At 45.5% G+C, this 14,408-nt stretch overlaps 1 protein-coding gene across 4 annotated transcripts in view; it reads right to left on the bottom strand.

The window, feature by feature from the left end:
- The window catches only part of PIK3CB (phosphatidylinositol-4,5-bisphosphate 3-kinase catalytic subunit beta), a 225,015-nt gene that overhangs the window by 138,773 nt on the left and 71,834 nt on the right, over nucleotides 1–14,408 (bottom strand). For all 4 annotated transcript variants that reach the window (XM_032771148.1, XM_032771156.1, XM_032771139.2 and 1 more), the window contains one exon: nucleotides 12,202–12,320. The gene's annotated coding sequence lies outside the window, so the exon portion shown is untranslated. The remainder of the gene's footprint in view (nucleotides 1–12,201; nucleotides 12,321–14,408) is intronic.

Below are 14,408 nucleotides of genomic sequence, written 5' to 3'. Positions count from 1 at the left end.
ATTTTGAAGGTGGTATGAACTGATGACCAGGAGCTGCTTTACAGATTTTCTTGTACGAGACATGTGATCTTACTGTCTATGAAGCTGCCACGGCTCGCAATGAGTTCCACAGTTTGACTGTGCCTTGTGTGAAGTACTTCCTTGTGTTGATTTTACACCAGCTGCCTATTAATTGCATTAGGTGACCCCTGCTTCTTGTGTTATGTGAAGGGGTAAAGAACACTTTCCTATTCATTTTCTCCACACCATTCATGTTTTTATAGACTTTTATTCATATAGTGTTTTCGAAGCTGAACAGTCCCAGACCTTTTACTCTCTCTTCAAATGGAATGTGTTCCATACTACTACTAATTTTTGTTGCCCTTCTCTGTACTCTTTCCGATTCTAATATATCTTATTCGAGATGGAGCAATGAAAACTGCACTCAGTATTCAAGGTGTGGGCATACCATGGATTTATAGAGAGGCAATATGATATTTTCTGTTTTATTATCTAAACCTTTCCTATTGGTGCCTAACATTCTGGTAGCTTTTTTGAATATCAGTGCACAGCTGTTTTCAGAGACCTATCCACAATGACTTCTTGAGTGGTAACAACTAATTGAGATCCCCATCATCTGGTATGTATAGTGGGGATGATGTTTTCCAACATCCATTATTTTGCATTTATCAACACTGAATTTCATCTGCCATGCTGTTGCCTAATCACCAAATTTTGTAAGATCCCTTTGTAACTCTTCACAATTAGCTTTGGACTTAACTCCAGGATGACAGAGTGCATCCAAAACCATCTTCCCCAAATGGGCATGGATGGGTCTTGGAGGATAGACTGATCACACCAGTTGTGTGTGAAATATTGTGCACTCCTGAATCAATCCTTCAGCTAATCAAATTTTCATGTACAACAGAAGAGATGAGAAATTTTGGAGTTGTGACCAGTCTGGGGAAATTTGACTCTTTATGGTCAACCCAAAACTTCTTCATCTTTACTAGGACAACTATATCCAGTAATTAGATCTGTAATTCTGATTTGCCCCAAAACGTAAAATTAGTCCTCCTGCATGCCCAGCCTTACTGTTAGCTCCTACGCTGAGATTTAAAAGCAGCTGTCCATAGCCTATTATTATACAAAAAAGTTATTGTTGCACAAAACAGAACTCAAAATCATATACTAACAACCCAGAATGGTGAAGAGACTTAGCTAAACCTCAGTTGCATCTTTAGCAATATTGATTTATAAATGCTTCTCGAATTCTTAGACTACAAGGCCATTTGGGCCAATTTTTGTCATATAAAAAGTTACTAGAAAACTGAATATAGTGATTTTGCCCCATGCGATCATTTGTGTCGGAACACAAAGGATATTAATAATACTGAAAACATGTATAGCACTTCTAATCCAATCTATCACATAGCATGGAATGATTATCTTAACTACATGCTATATTATTCTGCAAGAATAGGCATCACTCAGATTTTATTTTAGGATTATTCTTATTACTTTTATGTGTGCTGTATCTCAAATCTGAAAGACACGAGCTACTACCTTGTATATAAGTTGAAATCTGTACATAAACACTGCAACAGATTTGGCAATTTCTTGCAATATCTTTTGGAGATATTGCTGTATTAAGTTTATGTATCATTGTGGGCCAGGGACAGTACATAATTCCATGGAAGAGAAGAACCACAGCTCTCCATGAACTAAGAACAGTGAGGGGTGATTAGGCAAATTAACTCAGGTTGTAACACCTCCAGAGAGGTGCCACCACTAGGAGAGGCTCACATATACTGGTTCGAACTACATTCTCCAGAGATCAACAGACAAAGGACTTTTGGATAAACAGTCGGTGTTTAAACTGACTCAAGGTCTTCTTTTTGATCCAGCAAACAGAAAGGTTCTTCTGTCTAAGGGGGCCGACAACCTGGGAAGGGTTAGAAAGACTGACTCCTACCAGAGTCCCAAGCTCTGGTAAACTTTTTATTATTTGTGTTCATTTATTGTTTTTAATATGTTTTTTTCCTGAATGCTTTCACTTTAAGAATAAAATGTGCTTGCTTAGAAAGAGCTGTGTGGTACCTTTGCCAGGCAGAGTTCTTGAGCATGCTAAAAAAATCACTCCCGCAACTGCACCTTCTATTTAGATGATGTTAGAGCAACTTCTCCAAAAAGAAAGAGACTATACTACAATTTAGATCAATGCCCATGTAAGAGTCAGCACTACTAGTCTTCTTTAATGGTCTAAAAAACTAACTCCTAAGTGTATTGTTTCTTGCTCCTTCCATACACAACAGTTGTATCAATAAGCAATGGGAGTAAAACGGTGTTAGCAACAGGTAAACAGGGAGCTAGAGCAGGGGAAATCCTACTTTTCAAGACTCTCCCTCACTGAGGTGATATCACTGGACCCTGGGCTAAGGTAGCAGCTGAGTAATATTACTTTGTTATTTATAGGTGCGCTGTATTATTTTTGTAGCAGTAATAATAATTTGCACTTGGGTTTTTGAACTGCTTTCAGTACCTATTTTCTTGTTAGGTAAATAATTTTGTTTAGCCCTTTTTAGAGATTTGACATTCAGTTAGACATTCAATGTGTTTTGTTTTTTCTTTGAAACCCTTGTCTATATTCAGGAAACTCTAGGGATGCTCTCATGTTACCAGGTTAGCAAGGTGAAACTCCACCTATTAACCACAGACTATGTCGCTAAGGAGGATAAGTATATGCCTCATATCCCAAGGGTATTTAATCATTTTTTACATGGAATTCATTGTTTTACCATCTGGGCAACTCTTTAAAAATGAGAAAATAATGTAATATTCAGCTCAATAACTAAATATGTTCTGAGGCATACAAGGTCATTCATTTCAAGCTGTAATTTTGAAACAATTTCATAAATAAGTGGATACAACTAACTATAATTGTGTTTATATATTATATAGAATAATATTCTATATTACGGTATTCCATATGCTAAATGGGAAGAAGTATGTGCAGGGATTCAAAGCACAATTCCACTTTTGCAGAGGAAAGAGGAAATATGGCAGTGAAAGGCTGCAGGAAAGGGGAAACTGGTCAGCAATTTCAACTCTACTGGCAGCACCCATTCTGAGTAGGAGCAGCAGCAATTGCAGAACAAAGCCTGGATTGAAGATTAAAGAATGTCTTTTATAAAGATCTAATCTCGTCTTGAAGACTCCAAGCAATGGTGAGTTCAACACTTTCCCTGGTAAATTTTTCCAGTGTTATCTTACTACTAGAAGTGACTGCATTCTCAACTCACTAAACAGAAAAATCAATTACTTCAGGAGTCGGAAATAGCTTGCCAAAATTAGGCTGTAAGTGGGAAACAGGAAATATTTCATTAAGTTGCTAATTTGCTAGATGTTTTCCTCTTATTTTACACAACGTGAAACTAATAAAAGGACAAAGACTTTAATGAGAAATAATATCTGCTCTAATGTTAGCCTCCCTATTATCATCTGTGTTACTAGATCTTGTTTCTGAGACTGAATGAACTGATGGTCAGAATACACGACTTCTCATGTCCTATTAAATCTGTACTGTTCAGTTAACCTAATGGCCCAGAACAGTAACTGGTGTAAACCTCTGCATACTGATTTACAATGGCTGATGATCTGGCCCCAAATTTGTTTAAATATTTTTTATGCATTTTGGTTCTCTAATTCTCTTGACAGTATCAAAATTTCGGATTCAAATCACTCATTTTTTGCCCACAAAAAGAAAACAAAAATGAATAAAATGTTAGAATGAAAATAAGAATATGACTTCAGCAGCAAAATGTATTTTTCTCTGGTTTTGATTAGAAAAAAATACTGAGTAGGAAAAGTTTAGTCTTGTCTGGCAGTAATCTGCATAGACATTTTTATGCCCAAATTATGACTGTCTAAATATCTCCTTTATATGAAGTATGTAGTTAAAAAGAGAGGAGTAATTTTCCCTTTGGCAATTAATAGACATTCCAAAATGCTCTTTTGCCACAAACTAAAACCAAGGTTTTTTCCTTAAATTTTAACGGCCAGATTCTTCTCTTGCTTACGCCTGTGTAATTAAGGAGTAATTTCATGTGCTTAACAATGAGATCAACAATCGAGCCCTAAAATTATATAAATTCTTCTACATTTCTATCTTATATTTTACACTATATAGTAGACCATCTTTAAATACATGATCACATTTGTTATATCTTAATACGGCCTCTATCACACCACAGTACCTGAGCATTCCAATCTTTAATATAATCTCAACACCCTTGTGAGATAGGGAAGTAACATGATTTCACATTTTACCAGTAAGGAACTGAGGTAAAGAGGAACTAAGGCCCACATCCTGAAAGGCACATAGGCTCCTAAATGCCACTGGAATCCATGGAAGTTAGGCATCTAAATACTTTGTGGTTCTAGCCTTAAGTGACTTGCCCAAGGTTACACAGGAAGTTTATGGTGGAGCAGGGAATTGATCCCCCAGTACCAAACAACAGATGTCTGAAAGATCTACAGGACCCTTGAATCTTTAATTGCACAGAATAGACAGTGAATGAAACAAAGGAATGCAAAAAGAGAAAAGATGCTCTCATGTTCAAGGCACTGAACTGGGAACCAGCACACGTACCGCTCCTATATTCTCGTATACCCACTTTATATGCATCAGTTTGAAGTGAGGACGATATCCTAATGTTCATCACGTGGCAAGGGGGATCTAAATTAAAGTTGTTCCTCTAGCAATCTTAATCTGACATTCGTAAGCTTGAGAGCCTGACTTTGCAATCTAACAGTTTTTGTTATGTAAGAACAAAGTGTTACTAGATTCTTCGGTATCAAATCTCATTCATTAGGAAAAAATGCAGTCCAATTCCCAAAGTATGGATCATACAATAAATGTACGAACTCAATTTGATTCTGTTCACAAGGTTTTTCCAATACCTTTAGGAAACCATGCGGGAATTTTTAGGGGGTCAGCCAACACTATTTCCTTTAGATAATCTGACTTAAACTTTACAAGAAGTCATAAGCTGCCCAGTTCTGTCCTCCTTTCGCCTTTTTAGTACAATATATAGTAATTTTGTTTATATCCTCAGACTATTAATAGCTAGAGAGTTTTGTATAGGCAAAAGACCATTTTACTACCAGAACCAGGAACAAAAGATGGTTACTGCATCCTTTGTTTTAACTGTTTGTTTTTGCTTCGTAGATGTGTTGCTGCATGTAATCCATTGTCCAGTATAGGTGTGCTCGGCACTGGTGTCACATTCGTACGGAAGATCTTATAATTTACCCAGCAACACTCTGCGGGTCGGACTGGGCGCCCCCACTGCGAGTGCGCGCCATTCATGGCGCGCGATATATACCCCTGCCGACCACTCCCACGCCCCTCAGTTCCTTTCTTGCCAGGTCTACTCGCAGTGGGGAAAGGAGGGCGAGTTGGATGGATATGAGCAAACAAATCTCGAAGAACAACAGTTTACAGGTGAGTAACCGTCTTTTCTTCTTCAAGTGCTTGCTCATATCATTCCAGTTAGGTGACTCAAGCCTACCTAGGCAGTGGTCGGAGTGAGATTGGCAGAACGCAAAACTGCTGAGCCAAAGCTGCATCTTTGACTTTGAACCAGAGCATAATCGAAGCAAGGTGTGTGACTGAGGACGCAGGTAGCGCGTGACATATGCTCGGATAGGTACTACGACCCAGGATAGCGTGGGCAGATTGAAGCTGAGCCCTGGTTAGAATGCGCAGTGATATGTGGCTTGGAGGAATAGAGCCAATATATAACAAGCTGCAGATGCACGCTGCACCTCTACAGGATGAGATCCTCAGGAGGAACACAGGTAGCGCCTTTTTCCGTCTGCTATCCGAGAGCAAAGAGTTGGGACGTTATTGAAAACGGTTTTTATCCGCTCAACATAAAATGCAAGCACTCTTACACGGACGTCCAGGGGGTGCAGACTGTTGCTTGCTACCCGTACATGTTGGGTGCTTCGGGAAGAAGACTGGGAAAAAGATGTCCTGGTTAACATGAAAGGCCAAAACCACCTTAGGGAGGAATGCCAGGTGTGGTCACAACTGCACCTTGTCTTTGTGGAACACAGTGTACGGCGGATCCACCGTAAGAGCCCTAAGCTCGGAGACTCGTCTGGCGATGTAATGGCTACGAGGAAAGCTGTCTTCCAAGACAGGTAGAGTAGCGAGCAGGTTGCTAACGGCTCGAATGGGGGAGACATAAGTCTGGTTCAAACCAGGTTGAGGTCCCAGGTCGGGGCTGGGCGGCGTACTTGAGGATATAAGCGCTCCAAGCCCTTGAGGAACCTCGAAACCATAGGGTGTGAGAACACGGAACGACCACCTTCGCCTGGGTGGAAGGTAGAGATGGCTGCCAAGTGTACCCTCACTGATGATACTGCTAGGCCCTGTTGTTTGAGAAACCAGAGGTAGTCCAAAATAGAGGGGATCGAGACCTCAGTGGGAGTAAGATTAAGTGTTTCGCACCAGCAGGAGAAACGTTTCCACTTGGCCAGGTACGTTGACCAGGTGGAAGGCTTCCTGCTACCCAGGAGAACTTGTCGTACTGATTCAGAGCAACGTAACTCTGACTCATTTAGCCACACAACAGCCACGCCGTGAGGTGAAGAGCCTACAGGTCCGGGTGGCGAAGCCTGCCGTGGTCCTGAGTTATGAGGTCTGGGTGGAGTGGGAGGGTTATTGGGTTGGCTATCGACAGGCTGAGCAACGTGGTATATCAGTGCTGCCTGGGACACGCTGGAACGATCATGATGACGTGCGCTCTGTCCCTGCGGAGTTCCAGCAGGACCTTGTGAACCAGCGGGAACGGTGGGAAGGCATAAACGAGCTGGCTCTTCCACGGCATCAGGAAAGCGTCTGAGATCGATCCCAAGGAGAGACCTTGGAAGGAAAAGAACATCTGGTATTTCATGTTCTTGTGGGAAGCGAACAGGTCTATGAGGGAAATCCCCACTTCCGGAAAACAGAATGCATAACATCAGGGCGGATAGACCACTTGTGAGACAGGAAAGACCTGCTGAGTCGATCCGCCAGGGTGTTCCGAACTCCTGGGAGAAAGGACGCTACCAGATCTATCAAGTGGGCTATGCAAAAGTCCCAGAGTTGGATGGCCGCCTGACAAAGGGGGGAGGGCCGTGTCTCTCTCTGTTGTTTATGTAGTACATGGCTGTTGTGTTGTCTGTAAACACTGAGACACAACGGTCTCACAACTGTTGCTGGAACGCCTGGCACGCCTGGCACGCCAGACGGACTGCTCTCAGTTCTCGGACATTTATGTGTAATGCCAGCTCCTGAGAAGACCAAAGGCCTTGAATACGAAGGTGACCGAGGTGAGCACCCCAGCTGAGAGATGACGTGTCCGTCGTCAGGGACATTGAGGGTTGGGGTGGATGGAACGGCATCCCTGCACACAACAGGGAGGGAGTTAGCCACCATTCTAGGGAGCCTAGGGTGCTCAGGGGAATGGTGACTATTGTGTCTATTGGGTCCCTACCCAGGTGGTATACCGAGTTGAGCCAAACTTGGAGAGGACGGAGGCGGAGCCTGGCGTGATTGGTTATCAACGTGCAGGCAGCCATGTGACCCAGGAGACTGAGACAAGTGTGAGCCGAGGTCGTCAGGAAATTCTGTAGACCTCAGATGATTGCTGCTATTGCCTGAAACCGCGGCTCTGGTAAGCAGGCTCTGTCTAGATTGGAGTCCAGGATAGCTCCTACAAAGTCTAACCTCTACGCGGGAACCAGAGTGGATTTTTCTATATTGACCATCAGTCCTAGACGTGTGAATAGGTCCTTGACGATGCCCACATGCTGAGTGACTTGTGTCTCATAGGCCCCTCAGATGAGCCAATCGTCCAGATACGGAAAAATGTGTATCCAATGTCGGCGGAGGTAGGCGGCGACTACGGCCATACACTTCATAAATACCCTTGGGGTTGTAGAAAGGGCAAACGGCAGGACCGTAAACTGGAAGTGCTGACGGTTGGCTACGAAGTGGAGGTATCTCCTGTACGGAGGAAAGATGGCGATGTGAAAGTACGTGTCCTTCATATCGAGGGCAGCATACCAATCTCCAGGATCCAAGGACGGGATAATGGTCCCCAGGAATACCATGCAGAACTTTAACTTTATCATAAACTGGTTGAGTCCTCGCAGGTCTAGGATAGGTCTGAGACCTCCCTTTGACTTGGGGATTAGGAAATAAATGGGAGTAAAACCCCTTGACCCTTTCGTCCATCGTTACCTCCTCTATAGCTCCTACAGCGAGGAGCGTCTGCACCTCTTGTAAGACGAATTGCTCGTGAGAGAGGGATCCCTGAAGAGGGACAGGGTGGAAGGGCGGGGTTGAAATAAATTGGAGGTGGTACCCATACTCCACCGTGCGTAGAACCCAGCAATCTGAAGTTAACTGGGACCACGCCGGGAGGAAGTAGGATAGACGGTTGGAGAAGGGAGGAGAGGGATCCTGGCCTGTAACTGGTACGCCGCCCTCGGGTGCACCTTCAAAAGTTCGTCTTTGGTCCCGGTGGTGGTTTCGAGGGACCTTGATTTTGGCCCTCTTGAGGTCCTGACGGTAGTCTGCGACCACCTCAGCCACGCTGCCTGCCAAAGTCCTGTCTTTGTCTAGGCACGGAGTATGGGCGGTGAGGCTGGGGACGGAAAGGCCTGCATTGGGTCACCGGCGTATGCATGCTGAGAGAGTGCATTATGACCCTGTTGTCCTTCAGCCTTTGCAGCCTGGGGTCAGGCTTTTCGAAGAAGAGGCCTTTACCATCAAATGGTAAGTCCTGAATGGTATACTGCAGCTCCGGAGGAAGGTTTGAAACCTGAAGCCATGAGATGCGCCTCATGGCAACACCCGAGGCCAGAGTCCTGGCTGCTGAGTCTGCTGCATCCAACGAGGCCTGGAGGGAAGTTCTGGCCACCTTTTTCCCTTCTTCCAAGAGGGCAGCGAACTCTTGGCGGGAGTCTTGAGGGAGAAGCTCCATAAGCTTACCCACTGCCACCCAGGTGTTGTTATTATAGTGGCTAAACAGGGCTTGATGATTTATCACCCAGAGCTGTAGGGCCCCTGCTGAGTACACCCTGTGGCCGAGTAGGTCCATTCGCCTAGCCTCCTTCGATTTTGGGGCTGGCGCCTGCTGGCCATAGCGTTCCCTCTCATTAACGGACTGGACGACTAGTGAGCAGGGAGGAGGATGGACATACAAGTTCTCGTACGCTTTAGAGGGCACCCTATATTTACGCTCGACTCCCCTGGCCACAGGAAGGATGGAGGCTGGAGACTGCCATATAGTATCAGCATTCGCCTGGATGGTCCAAATAAACAGTAGGGCCACTCTAGTGGGGGCATCCGCCAATAGAATGTCTACTACTGGGTCCTCTACCTCCGGGACCTTCTCCACCTGCAGGTTCATGTTGAGTGCTACCCTCCTTAGGAGGTCCTGATGGGCTCTCAGGTCGATTGGAGGAGAGCCCGAGGAGAATGTTCCTGCCACTGTCTCATCTGGAGAAGAGGAAGAGGAGATGCCGGCGACGAGCAGGTCCTGGGTGGCCTGTTGCTCTTGGGCGATCTGCTCCAGAGGAACCTGGGAGGCTGGTGGGTGAACTGGGGCTTCCTCCGCAGCAGTTGGAGGAGATGGCTAACCGTCGTCTCTGGCACTCAGTGCTCTGATGAGACAGAGCGGGACGGAACTACTGATACACCTTGGGCCTGGTGGTACGCCCAAGGTGTCCAGAAAGACCACTGATGGGGTCCTTGGTCTGGGTCTCTTGGAAGACTCTGGTGGGCACAACAGAATCGTGGTCCTGAGCATAAGAGCTGTCCGCCTGGGACGACACTGATGCATGTCTGGATGGCCCATGGAGGTGCTGAAAAGCCCTGGGCAGAGTCTCTGTCTCTAGTGGACCTTGCCCTACTCGGCACCGGGGACCAGTACCAGGAGGCGTACCAGTACTGGGAACGAGATCGGGACCTGCGACCGGAGCAGTGCCAGGAGGTCGACCGAGATCTCAAGGCTCGACGTTGGTAGTGGCTACGGAAGTCACAGTGCCTGGAGCGGTGCTGGGAGCTGGAACGGTGCCAAGAGTAGCGGGCCGGCGAACAGGATACCAACCGGTGCCGGGAGTGCGACCAGTACCGAGGAGGAAAACGGTACCGGGACTGCGAGCGGCGTCAGGAGAGGGAGCGCTGATGGGACCTGGAACGTCTACAGGAACGTGATCGTGAACAGTGCCGCTCTGCTGTGCTTATCAAGGCAGGGTTGCCGACAGACTGTATTATCCGCACCGGGGGTTGAGGCAGCGTCGACTCTGGCATGGCAATCCCTCGCTGTTGAGAATGTCTCCAGCGTGGATGGAATAGTAAGCTCAACCACGGCGCGTGCTGGGAAGCTGACAGGCACCGGACTCGACGGCTCTCATGGGACAGGAATCGACGGTGCTGACGTCGGTGCCACGGCAGGTGTCGGTGCCGCGCAATCTGACTTAGACAAGCTCTCTGGCTGCAGTGCAGGTGGCACGGAAGCAGCAGGAGTCTTAGGCTCTCTCGATCTCAGGGAGAGGGAGCGGTGCTGAGTCGACTTCCGTGCCGGCGATGGGCAGTGCCAAGAGGCCTTGGCAGTACCAGCACGGTCCGGTGCCAAGAAGGTGCTTCTGCCCGCCGACTGACCAGCGCTCGGTGCCAAAGGCAGAAGGGTAAGAGTCGCCTCCATGAGGAGCTGCTTTAGCTGAGAGTCCCGCTCCTTTTTTGTTCTTGGTTTAAAAGCCTTGCAAATGTGACATTTATCTGTCAGGTGAGATTCCCCGAGGCACTTAAGGCAGGAGTCATGTGGATCTCCTGTCGGCATCGGCTTATGACAGGCCGAGCATGGTTTGAAATCCGGTGAACTGGGCACGGGCCCCTGGCACTGGGTGCGGGGAAGGGGCTAATCCCCAAACCCCTCTTAACTACACACTAACTAACTATAACTATATAACTTTGAACTATATACACAACAAAATAAACAGAGAACTACAAGCAGCTAGGGAGGCGGAGGTCAGTAAAACTGCACTCCACTGTTCCAACAACCGATACGGGCAGTAAGAAGGAACTGAGGGGCGGTTAGGTCGGCAGGGGTATATGTCCGGCGCCATGGCGGCGCCACTCCAGGGGGCGTCCAGCCGACCTACCGAGTGTTGCTAGGGTAAAAATCTTCTGACGAACGTGCATGAGGCACATACACATCTAACTGGAATGGATATGAGCAAGCACTCGAAGAATACAAAAAATGACTTCATAAAACACCATGCAAACGTAGTAAGATGAAGCAGTAATATTGTGCATCCCTCATAAATATTGTTACCAAAGCATGGAAAGCATTAATGGTCTGTATATAAGGTGTCAGCAATCCAAAGGGTCTCTCTAATGGAACAATACATAATGAAATACCAAACAGGGTGGCTACAAATGACAGCTATAAATACAAATTGGGTCACTTTATCTTAGACTATGCTGGTGACTATGGCTCTGCAATAGCCACATACAATCCAGAACCAGCTGGATATCAGGATGGATTGGATTCTATTATATTTATGAACTTCAGGTTAGGTTTGAAAAACAAAAAAGTAAAAAAATGAATCTCTAAATGAACCTGCAGAGGCTGGTATGTTGCCAGTTCTATAAGCAAACCACCCAGGATTCACAATTCATACTTTAGTGTACAGTGTTCTGTAATACTATTTTATTTCTCATGTTGCCAAGAAGTGGAACATATGGATCATTAGGGAAAACTGTAGTTTATGGTGCAAGTATTACAGCTTCAAATTCAAGATCAGATGCAGGCAGCATTATTAATAAGACCAACAGGTTTTAGACATGTTGCAATCATGTCTTCTCCAGACCACTACCTGTTCACAACCACAGACACAAAGAATGCCTGGGAGCTTAGACAAATGCAGCAGCTATCTCAGTCCACAGGACTGCAATTACCAATGAAATAGCAGTGTCCTCTACAATGATTCTACAAAAAGATTTTGCCGGTGCTTTTGCACTCTGACATGTAAATCATTTGACCTCTGTAGTATTTTGTAGAACACTACTCCACACTAATGACACACTAAACTGCCATAGTCAAGATTTTTTAAAAAAATAAACAAACAATTAAAGAAAGACTTCACAGTGATACTTACTTCAGAGATGTGCTCCCGTTTGAGTGTTACTTGATAATGAACTTGTTTTTGTTAAGCATCATTTCCTTGTAATCACTACTGTTTTCTCTGAAGACTTTGTGCAGTGATCCAAAAGTGACCTTAAAAACCAAAGCAAAAACAAAAGAAGCTGAGTAATTCTTGACAGAATGTAATTAAACAAATTAAAATCTAAACAATTTGTCATTTTATGTGCTCCATAAATTTTTAATGAAGAAATACCACAAATTAACCAGCACATTTCCGTTCTTTTCACTTACTATCCGAGAATATTTACGTCACATAGTCTAGTACAGCATTTCTCAAATACGGCCACCATGGCTGCATGAGGCCACGAGGGGTTTTTCTTGAAGACACAGCCTCCTGGGTTATGACTGGCAGGGAGGGGCAAAGTAGCAGCCCTTCCCTCTCTGTTGCTCCTGGGTGCACAGCCTTCATGTTGGTTGCTGGGGCCACCAGCAGGGTTGGGTCCTGCCCCCCTCTGGAGACACCTGGGGTACAATGCGGGATGAGCAGGAAGCCAGTGAGTTCCCGCCTTCCCAGGGCAGTGGGGCTCAGGCTTTGGGTTTCAGCCCCGGGGTGGGCTCACATTCAATTTGTGATCGACTATAAAAGGATCTGGAGATTCAGCGGTACTACTGATTAGCCAGATATTCCCCATTTTGTAGTTGTGCGTTTGATTTTTCCTTCCTAAGTGCAGTGTTTTGCAATTGTCTTTACTGATTTTCATCTTGTTGAATTCAGACCAATTCTCCAATTTATCAACAAATGCCCTTTTGAATTCTAATCTAATCGTCCAAATTGCAAATGACACCTCTCAATATGGTGTCATTTGCAGACTATATAAGCATATGTTTCATGCCATTATCCAAGTTATTGATCAAAATACTGAAACCAGGACAGACCCAACAGGACCCCACTAGACAAATCCTCCCAGTCTGACAGCAAACCATTGATAACTACTCTATGAGTGTGTCTTTTTAACCAGTTGCATACCCACCTTATAGTCATTTCATCTAGACCACATTTCCCCAGTTTGTTTATGAGAATGTAATGTGGGACCGTGTCAAAAGCCTTACTAAAATCATGATACACTGCATCTACCGTTTCCCCAAATGCACTGGGTCAGTAACTGTCAAAGGAAATTAGATTGGATTGGCATCATTTGTTCTTGACAAATTCGTGTTGGCTATTGCTTAAAACTAATATTCTCTAGGTGTTTGCTAACTCTTTAATAATTTGTTTGTGTATTGTTCAGATAGCGAAATTAAGCTGTCTGTTCCTTTTTCAATGTAGGAATCATGTTTTTGTCTTTTCCAGTTCTCTGGGATCTCACTCCTCCTCCATGAGCTCTCAAAGATAATTGCTAATGGTTCTGAGGTGGCTTCAGCTAGTTCTTTAAATACGCTAAGATTCATTTCATCAGACCATGCTGATCTGAATACATCTAACTTATATGAATATTCTTTAACCTGTTCTTTTCCTGTTCTGGCTTGTGTACCTTCACCCTTGTTGTTAATATTAATTGTTTTAAGCATTAAACCCTTTCAGTGAAGGCTGACGCAAAATACACATTAAACATCCTTGTCTTTTTAGTGTCGTCCATTATCAGCTCTTCTTCTCCATGCTACGACAAAGGAAGTGTAGATCCTCTACTTTCTCTTAATCCTAATATACTTATAGAACCTTGTAGCGAGGCAGTGGGATACCCCACAGCCCCGCTGAGGGACGAACCACCACTAACACCAAGGTGGGCAGAGCCACTGGGTCCTGTGCCCGCCCCTTAGAGGTCACGGCGCCGACCCGGAAGTATAAAAGCTCTCCAGCAGAGCTCAGTGGAGAGCCAGTCGCCAGAGAGACCAGACGTCTGCGACCGAGCTCCCTCTTGGGAGACAGCAGCAGGCCCCGGCCAACCGGAGGTCGCACTGGGCCAGCCAAGCCTACCCCTAGCTCCTTACCTCAAGGACTGGCCGAGCCTGCTCCTTTGCAGCTACCCCGAGGAGGAGAAGGGCCTGCCCCTTTGCAGCTAACCCGAGGATGAGATGAGCCTGCCCCTTGCCAGCTACCCCGAGGAACAGCTGATTCTACCTGTCGCTACCTACCCAGAGAACCCGATGGTGTTCGAGACCGCTGAGGATGCTAGCACGACCCAGGTACCCTACGAGGGGAAGTGTGGAAGTAGTCCAGGA

The sequence above is a fragment of the Chelonoidis abingdonii genome, chromosome 8 (assembly GCF_003597395.2).
Source record: "Chelonoidis abingdonii isolate Lonesome George chromosome 8, CheloAbing_2.0, whole genome shotgun sequence".
NCBI classification, from domain to species: Eukaryota; Metazoa; Chordata; order Testudines; family Testudinidae; genus Chelonoidis; species Chelonoidis abingdonii.
Note: the sequence above shows the minus strand (reverse complement) of the source record. Positions and strands in the feature narration are given on the sequence as shown.